The 26,670-nt window shown below is 43.1% G+C and overlaps 1 protein-coding gene across 27 annotated transcripts in view; it reads left to right on the top strand.

The window, feature by feature from the left end:
* The window catches only part of nrxn3a (neurexin 3a), a 2,332,164-nt gene that overhangs the window by 2,279,505 nt on the left and 25,989 nt on the right, over positions 1 to 26,670 (top strand). The window lies entirely within an intron of this gene.

Below are 26,670 nucleotides of genomic sequence, written 5' to 3' on the forward strand. Positions count from 1 at the left end.
GCACCCTGTTGGCCTGGCTGATGTTTCAAAATGTTGCTGTCAGAATTGAGAATGACTGCCAATGTTGCAAAAACCCTTTTGCCTTGACTTCACACTCACTGTTTTGTTTGCTCACTGACAGAAACATTTTGCTTGCTTTAGCCAGGCAGACCTGTGATACTGAACTGATGTACTAAAAGTATTAGGCTGGTTTCTTTTCTTTCTCACCCCTTTCAAAACTTAGGTTATTGTAATAGAGAACAGATATCAAAGAATTTCTGTGTATGAATTTCTTTTTGACATAGAAGTATTTTGCAGGCTCATCTACATATTTAATAATATATATGCATACATAAGAGTATGTACATATATACTTATGTATAAACTAGTGCAGATATGAAGAGATATTGAGAAACTAATTTGTGCAGCAAAGTATTTTCCTGGGTTTGCACTTTATTTTTTTAATTAATTAATATTAAGTAACTCTTATTTTATATTGATTGCTCAAACTCCCATAAGTCTTAAAAGATTCCCTAAGTTTTATAACAGCTTTTATTTTACTTTGGGCAAATATATATCTGTACTTTTACAATTTTCTATTTGAATTGTAATAAAAGACAGACCTCAACAGTCCTCAACCATCCAATCATGCGTTTACACAGAAATTCACTCCTTCATTCTAACTCCCAGCATTAGCAAGCCAACAGATGCATGCCGTGGTGTTTTATCTGCCTGTTTTAAGTTCAATTTATGTTGTTGTCAAGCACCAGTAATATATATGACATTGCTCACTTTTTCACTTCATCATGTACCGCATGTGATTTTGGTGGTGGTTAATAATAATATCAATATATATATTATAGATATATATATTCATTTATATTTTGTAAAAATCAAAACTTAGAATCATCTTGAACTTCTTTTTTGAAGACTTTTTTTAATTAAAAATAGTCGTGATTATTTTTTTTCAATCAAGATTTTCTTTTTGGAAAAAAAATGTCTTTTTTTTTCCCTGGAGGCAACAAAATCCTTTCTTGCCATCGAACCAAAGCAGCAAGGATGAGTCTTCCATCCTGGACTGCCAAAGAAAGTTGTGTACGAGAGACTGCTATCAGTGGGAATAAGTAGAAAGCCGTGCTCCCTCTCTGTTTCCCCTTACCCTCCCCTTTACTCCCTTCCTTGCTGTCACTACTCTCTACAGCCTTAACATTTCTGTTCTTTCAAAAGACTTCCTTTAACCAGATGATCATTTAATTCAAGAAAACTATAGATGGCACAAAAAGAATTTTATTGTCAGGCGCCATTGTTATTTTCTCAGTAATTTATAAATTCATGTTTGATCTCGTACAGCAGCTTTTATGCGTGGCATGCCACAGTGCTAACAACTTCCTAACAGCCGCCTGTTTCATGACTCTCTAACCAGTGCATGGGCTGTGATGGCGCCATTGTGTGTCTCATGGGGACCCATTGGGGAACGATCATCCAACCTGCTGTGTGCATTCAGACAGCTGTTTATTTGTTACGAGTTGTTATCTGTTGTGTCATTGGTATCTCAGAGCTGCTGCCTCTCAATCTCCTTCTGTTCTCCTTTCTTGGAGCTGGTTTGTGTCTGTGATGACTGTTGTCAATGTTGTGACGTCATGTGATTCTGTTCTCTGTTTTCGTAGAGGTTTGTTAAAACTCCGACCCCCCCCCCCACCTTTCTCTTGCCCCTCTCCATCCCCAAAGAGGAAATTCCTAGAAGGGCGATAGACAAGCAAAAATGCTCAAAAATAAAACCAATATTTTGTCTAGTTATTGATGGACACCTCTCCAGCTTGGTGATATTTCTCCAGTGTTTTTAACTCCATCGTGGGAGATGGTGGTGGCGTCAGACGCTGCAACACACCACAAATTGGTATGACAAGGGGGAAAAACTGGTAGAAGATGGTTAGAGGTGGCATGTATGGTCCTTCCTGCAGGTTTCTGTCCTGAGAGAATGCAGCAGAATACCTTTCTGAGGTTTTATTTATCTCTTTCAGTTTCTTAACATCTTCCTGACATCTTTTCTAATTGTGTATTGGGGGAGGAGAATCAGGATTCGTCCGTGTTTCTGTGTCAGTGATAAGAGTACAAGATCTACCCAAGCAGATGGGAAGAATGGCTGGATAGTGATGGGGCTGTTTCATCTCTGTCTATCAATTATTGTATCTATCTAATTAATTGATTATTCATTCATCTATTTAATTTATTAGTTAGTTAGCATTTATTAATTTAATATTTACTTTATTCGCCCACTTATTTATCTATTTTTAAACCTATGTATTATTTTCTATTATTTATGTTTTATTTGTATTTATTTATCTAGTTGTCTATTTACTTATCTATCTATTTATTCATTTGTTTATTGATACATCACGGTAACAGTCCCTCCAGTGAGCCCGTACCACCAAATTACACCCATCTGAGCAAATAAGTTACTAACCTGCACGTCTTTGGACTGTGGGAGGAAACTGGAGCACCCAGAAGAAACCCACACATTCACAGGGAGAACGTAGAAACTCCTTATAGACAGTGTCGGGACTCAAACCCGAGTCATTGGCACTGTAATAGCACTAGGGAACCACGCTGCACAACCACTCCAGCAGCATCACCCAAACATGAAACTCCACCACTGGGCCCAAGGTAAACAAGGAAGATCAACACCCATGTGACCAATGAAACCCTAACCCATATGCCTGTGGAATGTGGGTGGATGCCCTCACAGTCACAGGGAGAACATGCAAATTTCTTAGAGGTAGGAGAAGAATTGAACCGGGGTCACTATAATCACGGTCCCATGTCACCACATTCTTCTTTCTGATGTCTTCTCCAGTTGGGGAGGGGTACCGTGAAGAGAGTCAGGATTTGTCAATGTTTCTGTGTCACTGAGGAAACATTCTACCAGGAATATGGGAAGAATGAGTGGATAGTGATGGGGCGGTTTCATCTCCATCCAGGGACTTAGCTTGTTGCTTGGTGCCTGAAGTGGACATCTGCCTTTGCCCCACTAAGCTGTGTCTGCATCTAGATTTTATTGGCCCCTGTAACCTGTGACCATGAAGCTATCAGATTGTTAGTAAGAACCCGCCTGGTTCATTGATAGTCCATAAGGAAGTAAATCTGTTGTCCTTTCCCAGTAACTCCAGATCCTTCGATTTCTGAGATTGATCGCTAAGTCACAATGCTCTGTCACATCACAATAGGACTTTCACCAGACTGACCTCAATGGTTGAAGAACGGCACCCTTTGGAGCCATTAGAAATAAGCAATAAATGTTGGCTTTGACAAAATTGTCCATACCCTGTGAACAAATGAATTCCATTATTCAAGAAGGAAAATAGGGAAAATCCTGGAAACTGTAGTCTGCTGAGTCTCAAGTCAGTGGTAAGGAAATTACTGGAGAGGATTCTTAGGGATAAGGTTCATAAGCAATTAGAAAACAATGGCCTCGTGAGGGACAGTCAGCATAGCTTTGTGTCAGGCAAGTCGTGTCTTATTAACTTGACTGAGTTAGATAACACCTCCAAAGCCAGTATATCTTGCCTCTGGTCTCCCTGCTTGAGGAAAGATATTCTGCCTTTGGAGTCGTTGCAGAGGAGGTCCACCAGGTTGATTCTGGAGATGGGGGGGGGTGGGGTGATGAGCCAATGAGGAGAGATTGAATGATCTGGGACCATACACATTGGATTGCTGGGGATCTTAGTGACGATGAAGCCTCCGTCGGTCAGGGTCAACCTTGGATGTTGTGTCCTAACTGTCTGGGCACACATGCCTGGCCAGTACGAAATGGAGAGCAAGTTGTTGCCCATGTCGCAATTTCCCCATCTGCACGAATCTGTTGAACTCAAAGGAATGGCAGAGACTGATACAGGATATAGTTTGGCACCAGCAGTGTTGCAGGAGTTGCCAGTCTGCATTGAACTCAACATTAGACAGCCTTCGGGACTCCAGCTCCAGACTTTTCCCTCTGGGTTTATTCCTTAAGCCTACCCCGTGAGTTGGTGTAACTGCAAGGCAGTGGAAGTTTGAGATCAGAGATTTCCTTCCCCAGATGAGCTGCCAACCATGGCTGACGAGCCCCATCTGCCTGAAGCGACCGGTATTAAGGTGCCAGTAACCCGTCTTTGCCCCTTTTCCTGTCAGTAGAAATGGTTCCACTGGGCTTAATAGCTAAGCCACATGTGAAGGCCAGGAGCTGGACTTGGTTGTCAGGGGCTATTTGAAATGCACATCATTGGGAGCATTTAATAAGTAGTGGGAGTTTATCCCCATTACCTCCCCTGGCTGTAATAACCTTAAAGAACCTCCTTAAAGAGGGGATCTTATAGAAACATAAAACTATGAAAGAGACAGATATGATAGAGGCAGGAAAGGTGGTTCCATTGGTGTCTGAGACAAGAACTATGGGACAAAGCCTCAAGATTCTGGAGAGTAGATTTAGTTTGGAAATGCAACAAAACTACTTTTTCCAGAGAGTAGAGAATTTGTGGAAATCTCTGTCCAGGGAAGCAGTGAAGGCTACCTTATTAAATATATTTAAGACACAGTGAGATTGATATTGCTTTGGAGGGGAATTAAGGGATGTGGGGAAAAGGCAGGTAGGTGGAGCTGAGTCCACACCCAGATCAGTCAGGATCTTATCGAATGGCGGAGCAGTCTCTATGGGCCAGAGGCCAACTCCTGTTCCTGTTTCCTATGTTCTTCGAGTTGTTTGAGGAGGCGATGAAGGTGATTGCTGAAGGTTGAGCTGTGAATGTTGTCAACATGGATCTTAGTAAGGTGTTTGACAAGGTCCCTCATAGGAGACTCATCCAGAAGATTATGATGCCCATTGAAGACAGAGGGTAGTGGGACTGATCCTGGATGGAGATGTGTGAGTAGTGACATTCCATAGGAATCTCTACTGAGACCTTTACTGTTTGTGATGCATATAAATGACCTGGATGAAAATATACAATATTGTGCAGAAGTGTTAGGCACATGTAAAAAAAAATCTGTAAAGCGAAGTTGCTTTCAAAAATACTGAATTGAAAATGTTTCTAAATATCAAAAAAAATACTATAAAGAACAGTCAACAGTAAAAAAATAAATCCAATCAATATTTGGTGTGACCATCCTTTGCCTTTAAAACTGCATCAGTTCTCTTAGGTACACTGTTGTGCAGTTTTATATATAACAAAAATCAGCTGGTAGGTCATTCCAAGCATCTTGGAGAACTTGCCACAGTTCTTCTGAGACCTTGGCTTGCTGCTGTCTCTCAAGGTAATCCCAGACAGCATTGAAGACATTGAGATCTGGGCTCTCTGGAGGCATCTGAAACCATATAAAAAATCTAGGGTGCCTAAGACTTTTGCACAGTACTGTAGATGGGTGGGTTACTAAGTTACTACCAGAGAGCCTGAATTTAAGGTGAGAGTGGGTAGGTTCAAGGGAGAAGTGAGGAGCAAGTTTTTACGCAGCAAGTGGTGGGTGGTGGAGGCAAATAGGCTATGGACGCTCAAGAAGCTCATATGAATGTGCTGGGAATGGGGCATACGGGCATTGTGTAGGCAAATGGGTTTAATTTGGTTTAGCATTTGATTATTGATTTATTTAGTCTAGCACAATATTGTGGGCTGAATGGCCTCTTCCTGTTCTCTGAATAAACAGATCTTCCTTTCTTTGAGGAGTTTGGACTGCACTTGTTCTTGCCCTGGTTCGAGAGGTTTTGGTGGTAATGACAGAGTTCCACTCAGCAGGACCAACTCTAGTGTTGAGAAAGCTTTGGCCAAAGAAGTCTTCTCACTGTGGACTGTGGACTGGTCAATACCTTTTATAAAACACACCAGTGTTAGATAACACTCTATCATGATTGTCCCTTAGCAGTAGACTGGTATCTGTAAATGTGTGTTGATTCAGAACATGGAACGATAGAGAGTGGAACAGAACAGGCTCTTTGGCACATGGGGAACCGACCTTTGAACCTACTTACTACTAAAAGAAAGTGGGAGCTTCAGGGCTGCCAGAGGAGATTTAACCGACGCTGCCTGGATTGGAGAACACGTCCATTGAGGAAAGGTCAAGCAAGCTAGGACTTTTTTCTTTAGAGTGCAGGGAGGACAAGAGGTGACATTAGAGGTATACAAGGTGATAAAAGGTATAGATCGAGTGACCATTAAGAGAGAGGAGCAAGATTAGGCCATTTGGCCCATTGAGTCTGCTGCTCAGTTTTATCATGGCTGATCTATTTTCCCTCTGAACCCCACTCTCCTGCCTTCATAAGGCCATCAGAGTGGACTGCCAGATCAGTCCCAGGGTGGAAATGGCTAATATGAGGGGGCATAATTTTAAGGTGATTGGAGGAAAGTATGGGGGGATGTCAGAGGTAGGATTTTCACACAGAGTCATAGGTGCATGGAACATTCTCTGAGTGAAGAAACTTCCCCTCAGATTCCCCCAAAATATTTCACTTTTCGTCTGAATCTATGATCTCTAATTCTAGTCTCACCCAGCCTGAAGGAAAAAGACTGCTTGCATTTACGCTATTTCTACCCCTCTACAAAATTACCCTCATTCTCCTACACTCCAGGGAATAAAGTGCTAACCTATTCAACCTATTCAGCCTTTTCATATTAATATATTAATAATTAGTATAAATTAATTAGGATAAATGGTTGTTATGGACGATGGGCTGTATCTCTCTATGACTCTCGAGTGGGCTCTGGGTCTCCAATAAGGTGGCAGATCCCAAGGTCCTGATCCCAACCCTCTGCATCTCTGTCCAAAGCTGGTGAATAGCTTCTAGATATTTCCAGTACAGTCAGAGGGAAAAACTTAATGTTTCAGGTCAGAGACGCTTTGCCAGCACAGGAGATTCTTACTAACACCCCTTTGTCTGTGTGTCTTCAATCTCGGCTATTCTCTTCAGGATGAGAAAGCCTGCAGCTACTCGTAACATAAATCCTCATAAGAGAGCAATGATCTGCCTCAGGGAGTTGTGGAGGCTGGAACATTGAGCATAGAATATACAGCACAGTACAGGCCTTTCAGCCCCATGATGCTGTACCAACTTGTCAACAAACTCTAACATCAAACTAACCCTTCCCTTTCTCCATTTTCCTTTTATAGCTCATAACTCTCATAGCCTTCCATTTTACTTTCATTCATGCTGATCTAAGAGTCTCTGAAATGTCCCTAATGTATCTGCCTCCACCACCACCCCTGGCACATGCTCCACGTACTCACCACTCTCCGGGTAAAATACCTCTCTGTCCTCCCTCCTACACTTTCCTCCAATCACTTTAAAATATGGTGCCCTATATTAGCCATACCTGTGCTGGGAAAAGGTGCTGCTGACCACACAACCCAAACTTCTTATCAGCTTATATGCTTCTGTCAATTCACCTCTCATAAACACAAGCAGATGATGGAAATCCAGAGGAACACACACAAAATGCTGGAGGAACTGAACAGGTAAGGCAGCATTTATGGAGAGGAATAAGCAGTTGATGTTTTGGGCCTTCACCCTTCATCAGGACCAGAAAGGAAGAGGGAAGAAACTAAAATAAGAAGATAGGGGTAGAGCAGGGAGCAGAGGCTGGTGGGTGATAGGGGAAGAAATCACTTCTCAGCCTTCATTTCATTTACAGAATTTAAAGAGGAGGTAGTTATATTTTTGAAAAAACAGGGAGCTGGAAGAAACAAGCAAGGAAGAGATAAAGCCTGGATCAGATAAGCCATGATTTTATTAAACGGTGGGACAGGATCAAGGGGCTGAATGGCCTGCCCCTGCTTCCACTTTGTTTTGCTCTTAGGTCCTTCTCCTGTCAATGCGTGGCCCCTGCCAAACTGAACTGTACCAGATTCTCACTCGTGTTTCATTATAATTGGATTTTATTTAAGTATCTCATTCTTCCCTTACCCAGTACTTCATTAAAATGGACCAGCAGCAGTAAACAGTTTGTTGGATGTTATACAGGGTCAAAAGTGCCAGTGCACAGACTAGGCAGAGTGCCAAGCAATCAGTTTCTTAATGCCTCAGTGCAAGTGAAGGTAGGACACGTAGAATGAGATTCCCATCTTGTTCAGCCTGGCTGCGCCGGATGAATGTTATCAGCACAGGCAGGAGGAAGAGTGGCCATGGCTGAATACTCCAAAGCCTTACCTGCAAACCTCCAGAGATCGGGGAGTGCTGGAAGGGAGATTGTGCTCAGGAGATTGATGATCCTTGTCGAGGAGAGCAAAGAAAGAGGCCCTTCCATCAATTTATACCCTGCTTATGGGTGTTGTGTGTGCGTGTGTTTGTGTGTATGTATTTGTGTGTGTGTGTGTGTGTGTGTGTGTGTGTGTGTGTGTGCACATGTGTGTTTGTGTGTGTGTGTGTGAATGTGTGTTTGCATTGGGGGAGGCAGAAAAGGGGTCCATTCAGACCAATGGGGGAATGCTGTCTCATAATCCAACAACTCTGTCATTCTCATGGCCCAGTAAATCACTGAAGTCAGTAGCTCTTCGTGTATCTATCTAATTCCCTTGCAGAAGGTCAGGTGCCACACATTGAGAGAACATAATGTATTAAATCAAGATTCCTCACCTTGACTGAAAGAGAATCAGAATCAGGTTTATTATCACAGACTTGTGCTGTGGAATTGCTATTTAGTGCAAGACAAACAGAGGTACTGTGAATTGCAATACAAATGAACAGGACAAAAAAGGAGTGTAGAGATGGTGTTTAAGTTTGAACTCAGAGGTGCCATTTATGAGTGAACTGACAGGTGGTGTTTATAGGTGAACACAGAGGTGGTGTTTATGTGTGAACTGAGAGATGGTGTTTATGGGTGAACACAGAGGTGGTGTTTATGTGTGAACTGAGAGATGGTGTTTATGGGTGAACACAGAGTTGGTGTTTATGGGAGATCTGAGAAGTATTATGTATGAGTGAACTGAGAGATTGTGTTTAAGGGTGAACTGAGACATGGTGTTTATGGGTGAACACAAAGGTGGTGTTTATAGGTGAACAAGGGCATGGAGTAAATGGGTGAACTGAGAGGTGGTGTTTCTGGATGAACATAGAGTTGGTATTTATGGGTGAACTCAGAGATGGTGTTTATGTGTGAACATAGAGGTGGTGATTTTGGGTGAACTCAGCCGTGGTGTTTCTGGGTGAACTGAGAGGTGGGGTTTATAGGTGAACACAGAGTTGGTGTTTATAGTTGAAATCAGAGATGTGTTTATGGATGAACAGAGAGTTTGTGTTTATGGGTGAACACAGAGGTAGTGTTCATGGATGCACACCGAGTTGGTGTTTATGTGTGAACTCAGAGTTCGTATTTTTGGGTGATCTCAGAGGTTGAGTTTCTGGGTGAACTGAGAGGTGATGTTTGTGGGTGAACTGAGAGGTGGTGTATTTGGGTGAACACAGAGCTGGTGTTTATTGGTGAACTGAGAAGTATTGTGTATGAGTGAACTGAGAGATTGTGCTTATGGGTGAATTGAGAGGTGGTGTTTATGTGTGAACATAGAGGTGGTGTTTATGGGTGAACACAGTGTTGGTGTTTATGTGTGAACACAGAGATGGTGATTATAGTTGAACTCAGCCGTGTTGTTTCCAGGTGAACTGAGAGGTGGGGTTTATAGGTGAACACAGAGTTGGTGATTTTAGTTGAAATCAGAGGTGTGTTTATGGATGAACAGAGAGTTTGTGTTTATGGGTGAACACAGAGCTGGTCTTTATGGATGAACACAGAGGTGGTGTTTATGGGTGAACACAGACGTGGTGTTCATCAATGCACACTGAGTTGGTGTTTATAGGTGAACTCAGTTCGTATTTTTGGGTGATCTCAGAGGTTGAGTTTATAGGTGAACACAGATGGTGTTTATGAAGAAGTGAGAGGTGGTGTTAATGGGTGAACACAGAGGTGGTGTTTTTTGATGAAAAAAGAGGTGGTGTTTACGGATGAACACAGAGTTGGTGTTTCTGGCTGAACTGAGAAGTATTGAGTATGGGTGAACTGAGAGGTGGTGTTTATGGGAGATCTGAGAGATTGTGTTTATGGGTGAACACAGAGGTGGTGTTTCTGGATGAACACAGCATTGGTGTTTATGGGTCAACTGAGAGGTGGTTCTTATGGGTGAACACAGAGTTAGTGTTTATGTGTAAGCTGAGAGGTGGTGTTTATAGGTGAACAGGAGTTTGTGTTTATAGGTGAACACACAATTGGTGTTTATGGATGAACACAGAACTGGTGTTTATGAGTGAACTCACAGTTTGTGTTTATGTGTGAACTGAGAGTTGGTGTTTTTTGGGTGACCCAAGAGGTAATGTTTATGGGTGACACAAAGTTAGTGTTTATTGATGAACACAGAGGTGGTGTTTATGGGTGACCTCAGAGGTGGTGTTCATAGTTGAACTGAGAGCAGGTGATTATGCGTGAACTGAGAGGTGGTGTTTGTTGGTGAACACTGTCACGTACCCTGTGACGGGTTTAAAGAACCAGCAGAAAGGAAAACATTTTGGAGTCCAGTATTGCTATTAACTAATGGTATTTATTAGTAACTATGTAATACAGTAATATAAATGTAGATAAATCAAACAGATTAGCAATGATTATATATAAGTAAGTATATCAGTAAGTGTGGAAATATTTGAAAACCAAGCTTCTTCAAGTCTAGGGATAAATAGATAATCTTACAATGATGAGTAAAGTTCAGTTCAGTGCTTGGTATTGAGTTGAGTAGTGATGGAGAGAGAGAGATTTGAGTCTTCAGGTGAGCTGACGCCATCGATCTTCCCGTTGTCCTCCGAAATCCTTTAAAAGTCACCGACTGTGACCACAACAAAGGGGACTGTTCTTCTGTGGTGGAACTATCAACCCAGGCGAGAGTTGGCCACACAAATAACTCCCCACTGGTCACACCTTCTCCAAACTGCGAGAGCCACTGATCGATCCTCCAAAACCCACTTTTTCTGCGGGCACAACAAAGCTCATTCAGTGTCCAAAATCATGTGTCTCCGGTCTATCATCTGACCTTCTGTTTATCTCCCTGTACTGAGTACCATCTGTCATTCAAACAGCTCCTCCCTTCTCTGTCTGTATAAGAACGTACAAGCAAGGCAATGTCCTTGGAAAAGTATAAACAAACTGTGAGCAGTCTTCGTCTCTCTCTCTCTCTCTCTCTCTTAAAAACAACATGTCGGTGTTAAATACATCTCTCTCTCTCTCTCTCTTTTCAAAAGCACAGTTCGTATGGGTAATTCAGGACCCTGTCACAATACTGAGTTGGTGTTTATGGGTGAACACAGAGGTGGTGTTTATTGATGAACACAGCTGGTGTTTCTGGGTGAAGACAGAGATGCTGTTTATGGATGAACACAGAGTTGGTGACTGTGGGTGAACTCAGAGTTCGTATTATGGTGAACTGAGAGGAGGTGTTTAGGGATGAAAACAGAGGTAGTGTTTAAGGGTGAACTGGGAGGTAATGTTTATGGGTGAACTGATGGGTGAACACAGAGTTGGTGTTTATGGGTGAAATGAAAGGTGCTGTTTATGGGAGAACTGAGAGTTCGTGTTTATGGGTGAACATGCAGATGGTGTTTATTGCTGAACATAGAGGTGGTGTTTGTGGATGAACAAAGAGTTGGTGTTTATGGGTGAACACAGTGGTTGTGTATATGGGTGAACACAGAGCTGGTGTTTATAGGTGAACACAGAGGTGGAGTTTATTGGTGAACACAGAGATGCTACTTATGGATGAACACAGATTTGGAGTTTATGGGTGAACTGAGAAGTGGTGCTTACGGATGAACACAGAGTTGTTTATGGATGAAGACAGATTTGGTTTTATCGATGAACACGGGTGGTGTTTACGGGTGAACTCAGAGTTGTTGCTTATGGATGAACACAGAGCTTGTGGTTATGGGTGGACACAGACTTGGTTTTAATAGGTGAACACAGAGTTGGTGTTTATGGATAAACACAGAGGTTTTGTTTAAGGGTGAACACAGAGCTGGTGTTTATGGGTGAACACAGAGTTGGTGTTTATGGGTGAACACAGAGTTGGTGATTATGGGTGAACACAGAGTTGGTGGTTATGTGTGAACACAGAGTTGGTGTTTATGGGTCAACTGATAGGTGGCGTTTATGGCTGAACACAGTGTTGGAATTTCTGGGTGAACGCAGAGGTGGTGTTCATAGATGAATACAGAGGTTGTGTTTATGGGTGAACACAGAGATTGTGCTTATGGATGAACACAGAGTTTGTGTTTATTGATGAACACTGAGCTGGAGTTTATGGATGAACACAGAACTGGTGTTTATGGATGAACTCAGAGTTGGTGTTTCTGGGTGAACACAGAGATGCTGTTCATGGATGAACACAGAGTTGGTGTCTGCGGGTGAACTCCCTCTATGGCAAGAATGTCTTTCCTCAGATTAGGGGACCAAAACTGCACACAGTACTCCAGGTGTGGTCTCACCAAGGCCTTGTGCAACTGCAGTAGAACCTCCCTGCTCATGTACTCAAATCCGCTTGCTATGAATGCCAGCATACCATTCGCCTTTTTCACCGCCTGCTGTACCTGCATGCCCACTTTCAATGACTGGTGTATAATGACACCCAGGTCTCATTGCACCTCCCCTTTTCCTAATCAGCCCCCATTCAGATAATAATCTGTTTTCCTGTTCTTGCCAGCAAAGTTGATAACCTCACATTTATCCACATTAAACTGCATCTGCCATGAATTTGCCCACTCACTTAACCTATCCAAGTCACACTGCATCCTCCTAGCATCCTCCTCACAGCTAACACTGCCGCCCAGCTTCATGTCATCCGCAAACTTGGAGACGCTGCACTTAATTCCTTCGTCTAAGTCATTAATATATATTGTAAACAACTGGGATTCCAGCACTGAGTCTTGCGGTACCCCACTAGTCACTCCCTGCCATTCTGAAAAGGTCCCGTTTATTCCCACTCTTCGCTTCCTGTCTGTCAACCAATTCTCTTTCCACATCAATACCTTACCCCAATACTGTGTGCTTTAAGTTTGCACACTAATCTCCTGTGTGGGATCTTGTCAAAAGCCTTTTGAAAATCCAAATATACCACATCCACTGGTTCTCCCCTATCCACTGTACTAGTTACATCCTTAAAAAATTCTATGAGATTCATCAGACATAATTTTCCTTTCACAAATCCATGCTGACTTTGTCCAATGATTTCACCGCTTTCCAAATGTGCTGTTATCACATCTTTGATAACTGACTCTAGCATTTTCCCCACCACCGACGTCAGGCTAACTGGTCTATAATTCCCCGGTTTCTCTCTCCCTCCTTTTTTAAAAAGCAGGGTTGCATTAGCCACCCTCCAATCCTCAGGAACTAGTCCAGAATCTAAAGAGTTTTGGAAGATTATCACTAATACATCCACTATTTCTTGGGCTACTTCCTTAAGCACTCTGGGATGCAGACCATCTGGCCCTGGGGATTTATCTACCTTTAATCCCTTCAATTTACCTAACACCACTTCCCTACTAACATGTATTTCCCTCAGTTCCTCCATCTCACTGGACCCTCGGTCCCCTACTATTTCCGGAAGATTATTTATGTCCTCCTTAGTGAAGACAGAACCAAAGTGGTTATTCAATTGGTCTTCCATGTCCTTGTCCCCCATGATCAATTCTCCTGTTTCTGACTGTAAGGGACCTACATTTCTCTTAACCAATCTTTTTCTTTAAACATATCTATAAAAGCCTTTACAGTCAGTTTTTACGTTCCCTGCCAGCTTTCTCTCATAAAAATCTTTTTTACCTTTTCCTAATTAAGCCCTTTGTCCTCCTTTGCTGGACTCTGAATTTCTCCCAGTCCTCAGGTGTGCCACTTTTTCTGGCTAATTTGTATGTTTCTTCTTTGGAATTGATACTATCCCTAATTTCCCTTGCCAGTCACGGGTGCACTACCTTCCCTGGTTTATTCTTTTGCCAAACTGGGATGAACAATTGTTGTAGTTCATCCATGCGATCTTTAAATGCTTGCCATTGCATATCCACCGTCAACCTTTTAAGTATCATTTGCCAGTCTATCTTAGCTAATTCACGTCTCATACCTTCAAAGTTACCTTTCTTTAAGTTCAGAACCTTTGTTTCTGAATTAACTATGTCACTCTCCATCTTAATGAAGAATTCCACTATATTATTGTCACTCTTACCCAAGGGGCCTCGCATGACAAGATTGCTAACTAACCGTTCCTCATTACTCAATACCCAGTTTATAATGGTCTGCTCTCTAGTTGGTTCCTCCACATGTTGGTTCAGAAAACCATCGCGTATACGTTCCAAGAAATCCTCTTCCTCAGCACCCTTACCAATTTGGTTCACCCAATACATATGTAGATTGACTGCTGTTCCTTTATTGCACGCATTTCTAATTTCCTGTTTAATACCATCCCCACCCTCACTACTACTGGTAGGTGGCCTATACACAACTCCCACCAGCGTTTTCTGCCCCTTAGTGTTATGCAGCTCTACCCATATCGATTCCACATCCTCCAGGCTGATGTCCTTCCTTTCTATTGCGTTAATCTCCTCTCTAACCAGCAATGCTACCTCACCTTTTTTTCTTTCATGTCTATCCCTCCTGAATATTGAATATCCCTGAATGTTGTGCTCCCATTCTTGGTCACCCTGGAGCCATGTCTCTGTGATCCCAACTATATCATATTCATTAATAACTATCTGCACATTCAATTCATCCACCTTGTTACGAGTGGATGAACACAGAGCTGGTGTTTATTGATGAACACAGAGCTGGAGTTTATGGATGAACTCAGAGGTGGCGTTGATGGATGAACTCAGAGATACTGTTTATGGATGAACACAAAGTTGGTGTCTGTGGGTGAACTCAGAGTTTGTATTATGGTGAACTGAGAGGAGGTGTTTATGGGTGAACTGATGGGTGAACACAGAGCTGGTGTTTATGGGTGAACACAGAGATGGTGTTTATGGATGAACCCAGAGGTGGTGTTTATGCTGAAAGCAGAGATGGTAGTTAATTAACATGGGTGATCTCAGAAGTGCTGTTTATGAGTGAACACAGAGTTGGTTTTCATGGACGAACACAGAGTTGGTGTTTATGGGTGAACTGAGAGATTGTGTTTATGAGTGAACACAGTGGTCGTGTATATGGGTGAACTCAGAGATGGTGTTCATGGATGAACACAGAGTTGGTGTCTGTGGGTGAACTCAGAGTTTGTATTATGGTGAACTGCGAGGAGGTATTTATAGGTGAACTCAGCAATGATATTTAGGGATGAACACAGAGGTAGTGTTTAAGGGTGAACTGAGAGATGATGTTTATGGGTGAACTGATGGGTGAACACAGAGTTGGTGTTTATGGGTGAACTGAGATCTGGTGTTTATGGGTGAACTGAGAGGTGGTGTTTATGGGTGAAATGAGAGATTGTGTTTATGAGTGAACACAGTGGTCGTGTATATGGGTGAACTCAGAGATGGTGTTCATGGATGAACACAGAGTTGGTGTTTTTGGGTGAACACAGAGATGCTTTTCATGGATGAACACAGAGTTGTTGTCTGTGGGTGAACTCAGAGTTTGTATTATGGTGAACTGAGAGGAGGTGTTTATGGGTGATCTCAGCGATGGTGTTTAGGGATGAACACAGAGTAGTTTTTAAGGGTGAACTGAGAGATGATGTTTATGGGTGAACTGATGGGTGAACGCAGAGGTGGTGTTTATGGGTGAACACAGAGTTGGTGTTTATGGGTGAACTGAGAGGTGGTGTTTATGGGTGAACACGGAGTTGCTTTTTCTGGATGAACACAGAGATGGTGTTTATGAATGAACACAGATGTGGTGTTGATGGATGAAAACAGACCTGGTGTTCATGGATGAACAGAGAGATGGTTTTTATGGGTTAACTCAGAAGTGGTGTTTATGTGTGCAATGAGTGGTGGTGATTATCGGTGAACTGAGAGGTGGCGTTTATAGGTGATCTGAGAGGTGGTGTTCATGGATGAACACAGAGGTGATCATTATGGGTGAACTCAGAGTTGGTGTTGATGGATGAAAACAGACCTGGTGTTCATGGATGAACACAGTGTTGGTGTTCATGGATAAACACAAAATTGGTGTTTATTGGTGAACACAGAGATGGTGTTTATGGGTGAATTGAGAGATTGTGTTTATGGGTAAACACAGAGGTGGTGTTTATGGATGTACGGAAGTTGGTGTTTTGGGTGAACTGAGGGGTGGTGTTTATGGGTGATCTGAGTGGTGGTGTTTATGGATGAATACAGAGATGATCATTATGGGTGAACTCAGGGTTGGTGTTGATGGATGAACACAGAGGCAGTGAACACAGAGTTGGTTTTTCTGGATCAACACATTGTCATAGTCATACTTTACTGATCCCGGGGGAAATTGGTTTTCATTACAGTTGCACCATAAATAATAAATAATAATAGAACCATAAATAGTTAAATGGTAATATGTAAATTATGCCAGGAAATAAGTCCAGGACCAGCCTATTGGCTCAGGGTGTCTGATCCTCCAAGGGAGGAGTTGTAAAGTTTGATGGCCACAGGCAGAAATGACTTCCTATGACGCTCTGTGTTGCATCTGGATGGAATGAGTCTCTGACTGAATGTACTCCTGTGCCCAACCAGTACATTATGTAGTGGATGGGAGACATTGTCCAAGATGGCAGGCAACTTGGACAGCATCCTCTTTTCAGACACCACCGTCAGAGAGTCCAGTTCCATCCCCACAACATCACTGGCCTTACGAATGAGTTTGTTGATTCTGTTGGTGTGTGCTACCCTCAGCCTGCTGCCCCAGCACACAACAGCAAACATGATAGCACTGGCCACCACCGACTCATAGAACATCCTCAGCATCGTCCGGCAGATGTTAAAGGACCTCAGTCTCCTCAGGAAATAGAGACGGCTCTGACCCTTCTTGTAGACAGCCTCAGTGTTCTTTGACCAGTCCAGTTTATTGTCAATTCGTATCCCCAGGTATTTGTAATCCTCCACCATGTCCGCACTGACCCCCTGGATGGAAATAGAGGTCACCTGTACCTTAGCTCTCCTCAGGTCTACCACCAGCTCCTTAGTCTTTCTCACATTAAGCTGCAGATAATTCTGCTCACACCATGTGACAAAGTTTCCTACCATAGCCCTGTACTCAGCCTCATCTCCCTTGCTGATGCATCCAACTATGGCAGAGTCATCAGAAAACTTCTGAAGATGACAAGACTCTGTGCAGTAGTTGAAGTCTGAGGTGTAAATGGTGAAGAGAAAGGGAGACAAGACAGTCCCCTGTGGAGCCCCAGTGCTGCTAATCACTCTGTCGGACACATAGTGTTGCAAGCACACTTACTGTGGTCTGCCAGTCAGGTAATCAAGAATCAGGGAAGCATCCATCTGCATCGCTGTCAGCTCCTCCCCCAGCAGAGCAGGGCGGATAGTGTTGAACGCACTGGAGAAGTCAAAAAACATGACCCTCACAGTGCACATCACATCACAGAGATGGTGTTTATGGATGATCACAGTGGTGGTGTTTATGGGTGACCTGAGAGGTGGTGTTGATGGGTGGACACAGAAATTGTGTTTATGTGTGAACACAGAGGTGGTGTTCATTGGTGAACACAGAGATGGTGTTTATGGATGAACACAGAGGTGGTGTTTATGGGTCAACACAAAGGTGGTGTTTATGGATGTACACAAGTTGATGTTTTGGGTGAACACAGAGTTGGTGTTCATGGGTGAACACAGAGTTGGTGTTCATGGGTGAACACAGAGTTGGTGTTCATGGGTGAACACAGAGTTGGTGTTCATGGATGAACAGAGAGATGATTTTTATGGGTTAACTCAGAAGTGGTGTTTATATGTGCAATGAATGGTGGTGATTATCGGCGAACTGAGAGGTGGTGATTATTGGTGATCTGAGAGGTGGTGTTCATGGATGAACACAGAAATAATCTTTATGGGTGAACTCAGAGTTGGTGCTTATGGGTGAACACAGAGCTGGTCTTTATGGGTGAACTGAGAGATGGTTTTTGTGGGTGAACTAAGCGGTGGTGTTTGTGGGTGAATTGAGAGATGGTGTTTATGGATGAACACAGGTGGTGTTTATGGGTGAACTGAGAGGTGGTGATTATGGGTGAAAGAGTTGGTGTTTATGGGTGAACTCAGAGATGGTGTTTCTGTGTGAATACAGAGTTGTTGATTAAGTGTGACTCAGAGGTGGTGTTTATGGGTGAACACAAGGTTGTGTTTTTAGATGAACACTGGATTTGTGTTTACGGGTGAATATAGAAGTGATGTATATGGGTGAACTGAGGGGTGCTGTTTATGTGTGAACACAGAGCTGGTGTTTATGGATGAACACAGAGCTGGTGTTTGTGGGTGAACACAGAGCTGGTGTTTATGGATGAACACAGAGCTGGTGTTTGTGGATGAACACAGAGCTGGTGTTTGTGGATGAACACAGAGCTGGTGTTTGTGGGTGAACACAGAGTTGGTGTTTGTGGGTGAACACAGAGTTGGTGTTCATTTGTGAACTCAGAGTTTGTGTTTATGAACGAACACAGAGTTGGTGTTTATGGGTGAACACAGAGTTGCTTTTATGGGTGAACTCAGGGATTGTGTTTCTGGGTGAACTGAAAGGTGGTGTTTATGGGTGAACACAGAGCTGGTGTTTCTGGGTGAACACAGAGGTTGTGTTTATGGGTGAACTGAGGGGTGCTGTTCATGAATGAACACCGAGTTGGTATTTATGGATGAACACAGAGGTGGTGCTCATGAATGAACGCGGAAATAGTGTTAACAACAGAAATTCTGCAGATGCTGGAAATTCAAGCAACACACATCAAAGTTGCTGGTGAACGCAGCAGGCCAAGCAGCATCTATAGGAAGAGGGGCAGTCGACGTTTCAGGCCGAGACCCTTCGTCAGGACAGCACAGACTTGCTGTTTATGGATGAACACAGGGGTGGTGTTTATTGGTGAACACTGAGGTGGTATTTTTGGGTGAACACAGAGGTTGTATTTATGGATGAACACAGAGGTTATATTTATGGGTAAACTGAGAGATGGTGCTTACGGCTGAACTCAGATGTGAGGAGTATTATCTCTTCCTAAAACAGTGCGTGTTTATTTTCTGTCTCTTGTATCCTGAAAGTCCACAGTAACCATCAAGCACCTTCTTATGCCAATCGAACAACAATTTTATTTTGTTTTCATTGCCCTCCCAGCAAACTCTCCCCGCATTCTGTCCCAATGATGGGTTTTGTCGGAAGCATCTGCCCTCACAGATGCTGCTCGACCAACTCAGTCCTGACAGTAGATTGTTTGCTGCTCCATATTTCAGTAACTGCTGTCCCTCGCGTGTCTCCCTCCCCACATTCTTCCACTTCTCTTTGCACTCGGGGCAGTTACAGTACCAATCCAACATGTCTTTGGGATACGGGAGGGAGTGGGAGCATCATGAGGAAAGCAACACACATCAAAGTTGCTGGTGAATGCAGCAGGCCAGGCAGCATCTCTAGGAAGAGGTACAGTCGATGTTTTGGGCTGAGACCTTTTGTCAGGACTAACTGAAGGAAGAGCTAGTAAGAGATTTGAAAGTGGGAGGGGGAGGGGGAGGGGGAGATCCGAAATGATAGCAGAAGACAGGAGGGGGAGGGATGGAGCCAAGAGCTGGACAGGTGACTGGCAAAAGGGGATACGAGAGGATCATGGGACAGGAGGCCCAGGGAGAAGGAAAAGGGGAAGGGGGGGGAAAACCCAGAGGATGGGCAAGGGGTATAGTCAGAGGGACAGAGGGAGAAAAAGGAGAGTGAGAGAAAGAATGTGTGTATATAAATAAATAACAGATGGGGTACGAGGGGGAGGTGGGGCACTAACGGAAGTTAGAGAAGTCAATGTTCATGCCATCAGGTTGGAGGCTACCCAGAAGGAATATAAGGTGTTGTTCCTCCAACCTGAGTGTGGCTTCATATTTACAGTAGAGGAGGCCGTGTATAGACATATCAGAATGGGAATGGGATGTGGAATTAAAATGTGTGGCCACTGGGAGATGAGATCATGAGGAAACCTGTGTTGTGTCTGGAAGAATGTGCACTCTCCACCCAGTCAGCACCGGAGGGTAGGATTGAGCCGAAGTCTCTGGTGTGGTGAGGCAGTTTCACTACCAGACACGCTACTGCGCCACCCCGGTATTTCCACCGTTGCCTCAGCGACTAAATTTGAGCGCCACATCACTGGCCATGAAGTTAATTGGGACATCCTGTAACAGGCAACCCTTTCTTTTCTATCCCCAACCCAGCATCCTTTGAACTGCAAAGATGTCCACCAGTTCACGGTGCCCTTTTTGCATTCTCTTTTACCCTTTATCTCCACCTTGCTTAAATGACTAGAAGACAAGAATCTGCCTTGCTATTCACATCTGTATGAAAGAGCACTTGACATTTTTGGATAGTTTAATCAAAACCATCGGTGAAAAACTCCCTGATCAAATCTCAATCGACTAAGCCCTCTATTAATTCATTGGTGCTCCTGAGAGGATTTGGGAATGCATGAGATTATTTAGGCCAAAAGTACTCATGTTTAAACGCAATTGATATTCAAATGCGACCTCTTTGATATTGAACACATTACTGTAATAGACTCTTGAATTTTAAATCCCCTTTGCCACAAAACCCACGGAATTTTCAATCTTTATAAATAGATTTGATAAATGGCATTTTCACTTTCATTCAAACTGATTAATCCAGAGTTCGTTTCAATATGAATCCAAATAAAATTAAGGCACAGGATAATAGTTATTAAGGATAGAGTGACTGAGCATCCGTACAAAGATGAGGTGGCCACATAAAACCCTTGTGGCTTTGTTAAAGGTAAAGTGAGCATGATCAGACGGGTTGAAGATTTTTGGGAAGGTGATAGTCAATGTACAATACTGTGTAAAATTCTTAGGCACATATATAAGACCATAAGATATAGGAGCAGAATTGGGCAATTTGGCCCATCGAGTCTGCTCTGCTATTTCATCATGGCTGATCCAATTTCCCTCTCAGCCCCAATCTCTGCCTTCTCCCCACAACCTTTCATGCCCTGACCAATCAAGAATCTATCAACCTCTGCCTTAAATATACATAAGACTTGGCTTCCACTGATGTGGGAAAGAATTGAACAGATTCACCACTCTCTGGCTAAAGAAATTCCTCCTCATCTCCATTCTAAAAGAATGCTCCTCTATTCTGAGGCTACACCCTCTAGCCTTATACTGTCTCACCATAGGAAACATCCTCTCCACATCTAGTCTATCAAGGCCTTTCACCATTCGATAGCTTTCAATGAGGTCACCCCTCATTTTTCTGAATTCCAGAGAAAAGAGGACCAGAACCATAAAAAGCTCTTCATATGACAAACCAATCAATCCAGGAATTATTTTCGTAAGCTTCCTTTGAACCCTCTCCAGTTTCAGCACATCCTTTCTAAGATGAGGGGCCTAAACCTGCTCACAATACTACAACTGAGGCCTCACCAGTGCTTTATAAGGTTTCAACATTACATTCTTGCTTTTATATTTTAGTTCTCTTGGAATGAATGCTAACATTGCATTTGCCTTCCTCATCATAGACTCAACTGGCAAATTAACCTTTAGCGAATCCTGCACAAAGACTCCCAAGTCCTTGGTTCACCTTCATTATTTGTGTTTTCTCTCCATTTAGAAAATAGTCAAACCTTTCATTTTTTCTACCAAAGTGTATGACCATACACTTCCCGATGCTGTATTCCATCTGCCATTTCTATGCCCATTCTTCTAATCTTTCCAAGTCCTTTTGTAGTCTCTCTGCTTCCTCAAAACTACCTGTTCCTCTGCCTATCTTCATATTACCTGCAAACTTTGCAACAAACCCATCAATTCCATCATCCAAATCATTGACATATAACGTAAAAAGAATCGGTCCCAACACAGACCCTTGTAGAACACTACTAGTCACTGGCAGCCAGTCAGAAAAGGCCCCCTTTATTCCCACTCTTTGCCTCCTGCCAATCAGCCACTGCTTTATCCATGCTAGAATCTTTCCTGTAATACTATGGGCTTGTAGCTTGTTAAGCAGTCTCATGTGTAGCACCTTGTCAAAGGCCTTCTGAAAATCCAAGTATATGACATCAACTGATTCTCCTTTGTTTTTCTAGCTTGTTAATTCCTCAAAGACTTCCAACAGTTTTGTCAGGCAATATTTTCCCTTGTGGAAACCACGTTGACGACAGCGTATTTTATCATGTGCCTCCAAGTACCCTGATACCTCATCCTTAATAATCAACTTCAACTTCTTCCCAACCACCGAAGTCAGACTAACTGGCTCAAAGTTTCCTTTCTTCTGCCTATCTCTCTTCTTGAAGGAAGAAAGAAAGAAAAAAGAGAAATTACCTTTTAAACTCATGAGAGAGCATAGACCATCAACTTTTTTCTGTTGATGTTTCTGTAGCAGGCAATTTCTTTTTTACGAGGCCGAGTTGCTAGATCGTCGCTCAACCCAGCACGGATGAAAAGCATTTCAGGGGAGCTGGCTGGGTTTGAACTCGGGAGCCTTCGCCGGACTTGGCGCTAATGCCACTATGCCACCAGCCAGCTCTTCTTGAAGAATGGAGTGATATTTGCAGTTTCCCAGTCTTCTGGGAAAATTCCAGAATCTAGTGATTCTTGAAAGATCATTACTAATGCCTCCACGATCTCTTCAGCCACCTCTTTCAGAACTCCGGGGTGTACATCATCTGGTCCAGGTGACTTACCTACCTTCAGACCTTTCAGTTTCCCAACAATCTTCTGTCTGGTTATGGTAATTGTATATACTTCATGCCCCCTGACACCTGGAACTTTCACCATACTGCTAGTTTCTTCCACAGTGAAGACTGGTGCAAAATAATTATTCAGTTCATTCACAATTACATGGTTCCCAATTACAACCTCTCCAGCATCATTTTTCAGTAGTCTGATATCCACTCTTGCCTCTCTTTCACACTTAATTTATTTCAAGAAACTTTTGGTATTCTCTTTAATATTATTGGCTAACTTACTTTCATATTCCATCTTTACTTTCTTAATGACTTTTTCAGTTGCCTTCTGTTGATTTTTAAAAGCTTCCCAATCCACCAACTTCCCACTAATTTTTGCTCTGTTATATGCCCTATCTTTAGTTTTTATGTTGGCTTTGACTTCTCTTGTTAGCCAAGATTGTGTCATCTGTCCTTCAGATTACATCTTCCTCTTTGGGATGTATATATCCTGTGCCTTCCGAATTGCTTCCAGAAATTCCAGCCATTGCTGCTCTGCCATCATCCCTGCCAGTGTTCTTTTCCCATCAATCCTGGCCAACTCCTCTCTCATGCCTCAATAATTCCCTTTACTCCACTATAATACTGATACATATAGCTAGAGTGCCTCAGACTTCTGCACGGTACTGGATCTATCAACGTGGAGTGGGGAGCGAGTTTGTCAGTCTGGTGGGAGCAAAGGATGTTGGGAATGGCAAGGGTGGAGCCCTGCAGGAGAGGTATGGGACAGGTGGCAGAGAAGGAGTGGCAGGGTGGGGGAATGGCGTGGTTGCAAACATGCCCAGCCCTGATGCTCCAGGCAAGATAATTTCATTCCAAACGATTGGTTAATTGATTATTACAGAATGCCTCTCTAGTGCTTCCTGCTCCCTCCCCTCCCCTTCCCCTTTTTCCTAGCCATGATTCCCCTTTCTCTGCCCCCTTCCAACTCTCAGTCCACAATAGAGATCCATACCGGAATCAAATTTATCATCACTCACATATGCCTTGAAATTTGTTCCTTTTCTGCGGCAGCAGTACAGTGCATGACAAAGAATTATTGCAGTACTGTCCAAAAGTCTTAGACACCCTAGCTATATGTATGTGCCTAAGACTTGCACAGTTCTGTAACCTGTGTGGATTTCTGGGAGATTCTGCAGGAGGAATGGAGGCAGATATGAAAGGGGGATAGCCATATGTCACCAAGGTATTGCCAGAGATGTCTGTGGAGGCCAAAGTCATGGTGTATAGTTAAAGTGGTGGTTGATTGACTCTTGATTAGTAAAGGCATCAAAGGTAATGGGGAGAAAGCAGGGCAGTGGGGTTGAGAGCCATGATAGAATGCACTCGTTCTGCGCTTATGTCTTACAGTATTGGATTATTCTTGGTATTGGTATTATTAATGGTTTATTATTATCACGTGTACCAAGCTTGTCATGCATATTGTTAGAAAAAAAAAACATAGGAAATCTACAGCACAATATAGGCCCTTCAGCCCACAAAGCTGTGCCAAACATGCCCTTACCTTAGAATTTGCCTAGGGGTACCATAGCCCTCGATTTTCCTAAGCTTCATGTACCTATTCAGGAGTCTCTTAAAAGACCCTATCGTTTCCGCCTCCACCACCATCACCGAAAGCCCATTCCACACACTCACCACTCTCTGCGTAAAAAGCTTACCCCTGATATCTCCTCTGTCCTTACTTCCAAGCACCTTAAAACTGTGCCCTTTCGTGCAAGCCATTTCAGCCCTCGGAAGAAGCTTCTGACTATCCACGTGATCAATGCCTCTCATCATCTTATACACTCCTATCAGGTCACCTCTCATCCTCCGTCGCTCCAAGGAGAAAAGGCCAAGTTCACTCAAACTATTCTCATAAGATATGCTCTCCAATCCAGGCAACATCCTTGTAAATCTCTTCTGCACCATTCCTGTGGTTTCCACATCCTTCCCGTAGTGAGGCGACCAAAACTGAGCACAGTACTCCGTGGGGTCTGACCAGGGTCCTATATAGCTGCAACATTACCTCTTGGTACCTAAACTCAATCCCAGGATTGATGAAGGCCAATGCACCGTATGCCTTCTTGATCACAGTCAACCTGTGCAGCAGCTTTGAGTGTCCTATGGACTCGGACACCAAGATCCCTCTGATCCTCCACACTGCCAAGAGTCTTACCATTAAAACTATATTCTGCCATTATATTTGACCTACCAAAATTAACCACTTCACACTTAACTGGGTTGAACTCCATCTGCCACTTCTCAGCCCAGTTTTGCATCCTATAAATGTCCCATTGTAACCTCTGACAGGCCTCCGCACTATCCACAACACGCCCAATGTTTGTGTCATCAGCAAATTTACTAACCTATCCCTCCACTTCCTCATCCAGGTCATTTATAAAAATCACAAAGAGTAGGGGTCCCAGAACAGATCCATGAGGCACACCGCTGGTCACCGATCTCCATGCAGAATATGACCCGTCTACAACCACTCTTTGCCTTCTGTGGGCAAGCCATTTCAGGATCCACAAAGCAATGTCCCCTTGGATCCCATGCCTCCTTACTTTCTCAATAAGCCTTGCATGGGGTACCTTATCAAATGCCTTGTTGAAATCCATGTACACTACATCTACTGCTCTTCCTTCATCAATGTGTTTAGTCACATCCTCAAAAAATTCAATCAGGCTCGTAAGGCACGACCTGCCTTTGACAAAGCCATGCTGACTAATCCTAATCATATTATACTTCTCCAAATATTCATAAATCTTGCCTCTCAGGATCTTCTCCATCAACTTACCAACTCACTGGTCTGTAATTTCCTGGGCTAGCTCTACTCCCTTTCTTGAATAAAAGAACAACATCCACAACCCTCCAATCCTCCGGAACCTCTGCCATCCTCAATGATGATGCAGAGATCATCACCAGAGGCTCAGCAATCTCCTCCTTCGCCTCCCACAGTAGACTGCGGTACATCTCGTTCGGTCCCGGTGTCTTATCCAACTGATGCTTTCCAAAAGCTCCAGCACATCTTCTTTCTGAATATCAACATGCTCAAGCTTTTCAGTCTGCTGTAAGTCATTCCCACAATAGCCAAGATCCTTTTCTGTGTGAATACTGAAGCAAAGTACTCATTAATACCTCTGCTATCTCCTCCGGTTCCATACACACTTTTCCACTGTCACACTTAATTGGTCCTGTTCTCTCACGCCTTATCCTCTTGCTCTTCACATACTTGTAGAATGCCTGGTAGTTCTCCTGAATGCTGTTCACCAAGGCCTTCCCATGGCCCCTTCTGGCTCTCTAAATTTCATTCTTAAGCTCCTTCCTGCTAGCCTTATAATCTTCTAGATCTCTATCATTACCTAGTTTTTTGAACCTTTTGTAAGCTTTTCTCTTCTTCTTGACTAGATTTACAACAGCCTTTGAACACCACAGTTCCCGTACCCTACCATCCTTTGGAACGTACCTATGCAGAACTCCACACAAATATCTCCTGAACATTTGCCACATTTCTTCCGTACATTTCCCTGAGAACATCTGTTTCCAATTTATGCTTCCAAGTTCCTGCCTGATAGCCTCATATTTCCCCTTACTCCAATTAAACGATTTCCTAACTTTTCTGTTCCTATCCCTTTCCAATGCTATGGTAAAGGAGATAGAATTGTGATCACTATCTCCAAAATGCTCTCCCACTGAGAGATCTGACATCTGACCAGGTTAATTTCCCAATACCAAAACAAGTAGAGTCTCTCCTCTTGTAGGCTTATCTACATATTGTGTCAAGAAACCTTCCTGAACACACTAAACAAACTCCATTCCATCTAAACCCCTTGCTCTAGGGAGATGCCAATCGATATT

This window comes from Mobula hypostoma, chromosome 1 (assembly GCF_963921235.1).
Source record: "Mobula hypostoma chromosome 1, sMobHyp1.1, whole genome shotgun sequence".
Classification (NCBI taxonomy): Eukaryota; Metazoa; Chordata; class Chondrichthyes; order Myliobatiformes; family Myliobatidae; genus Mobula; species Mobula hypostoma.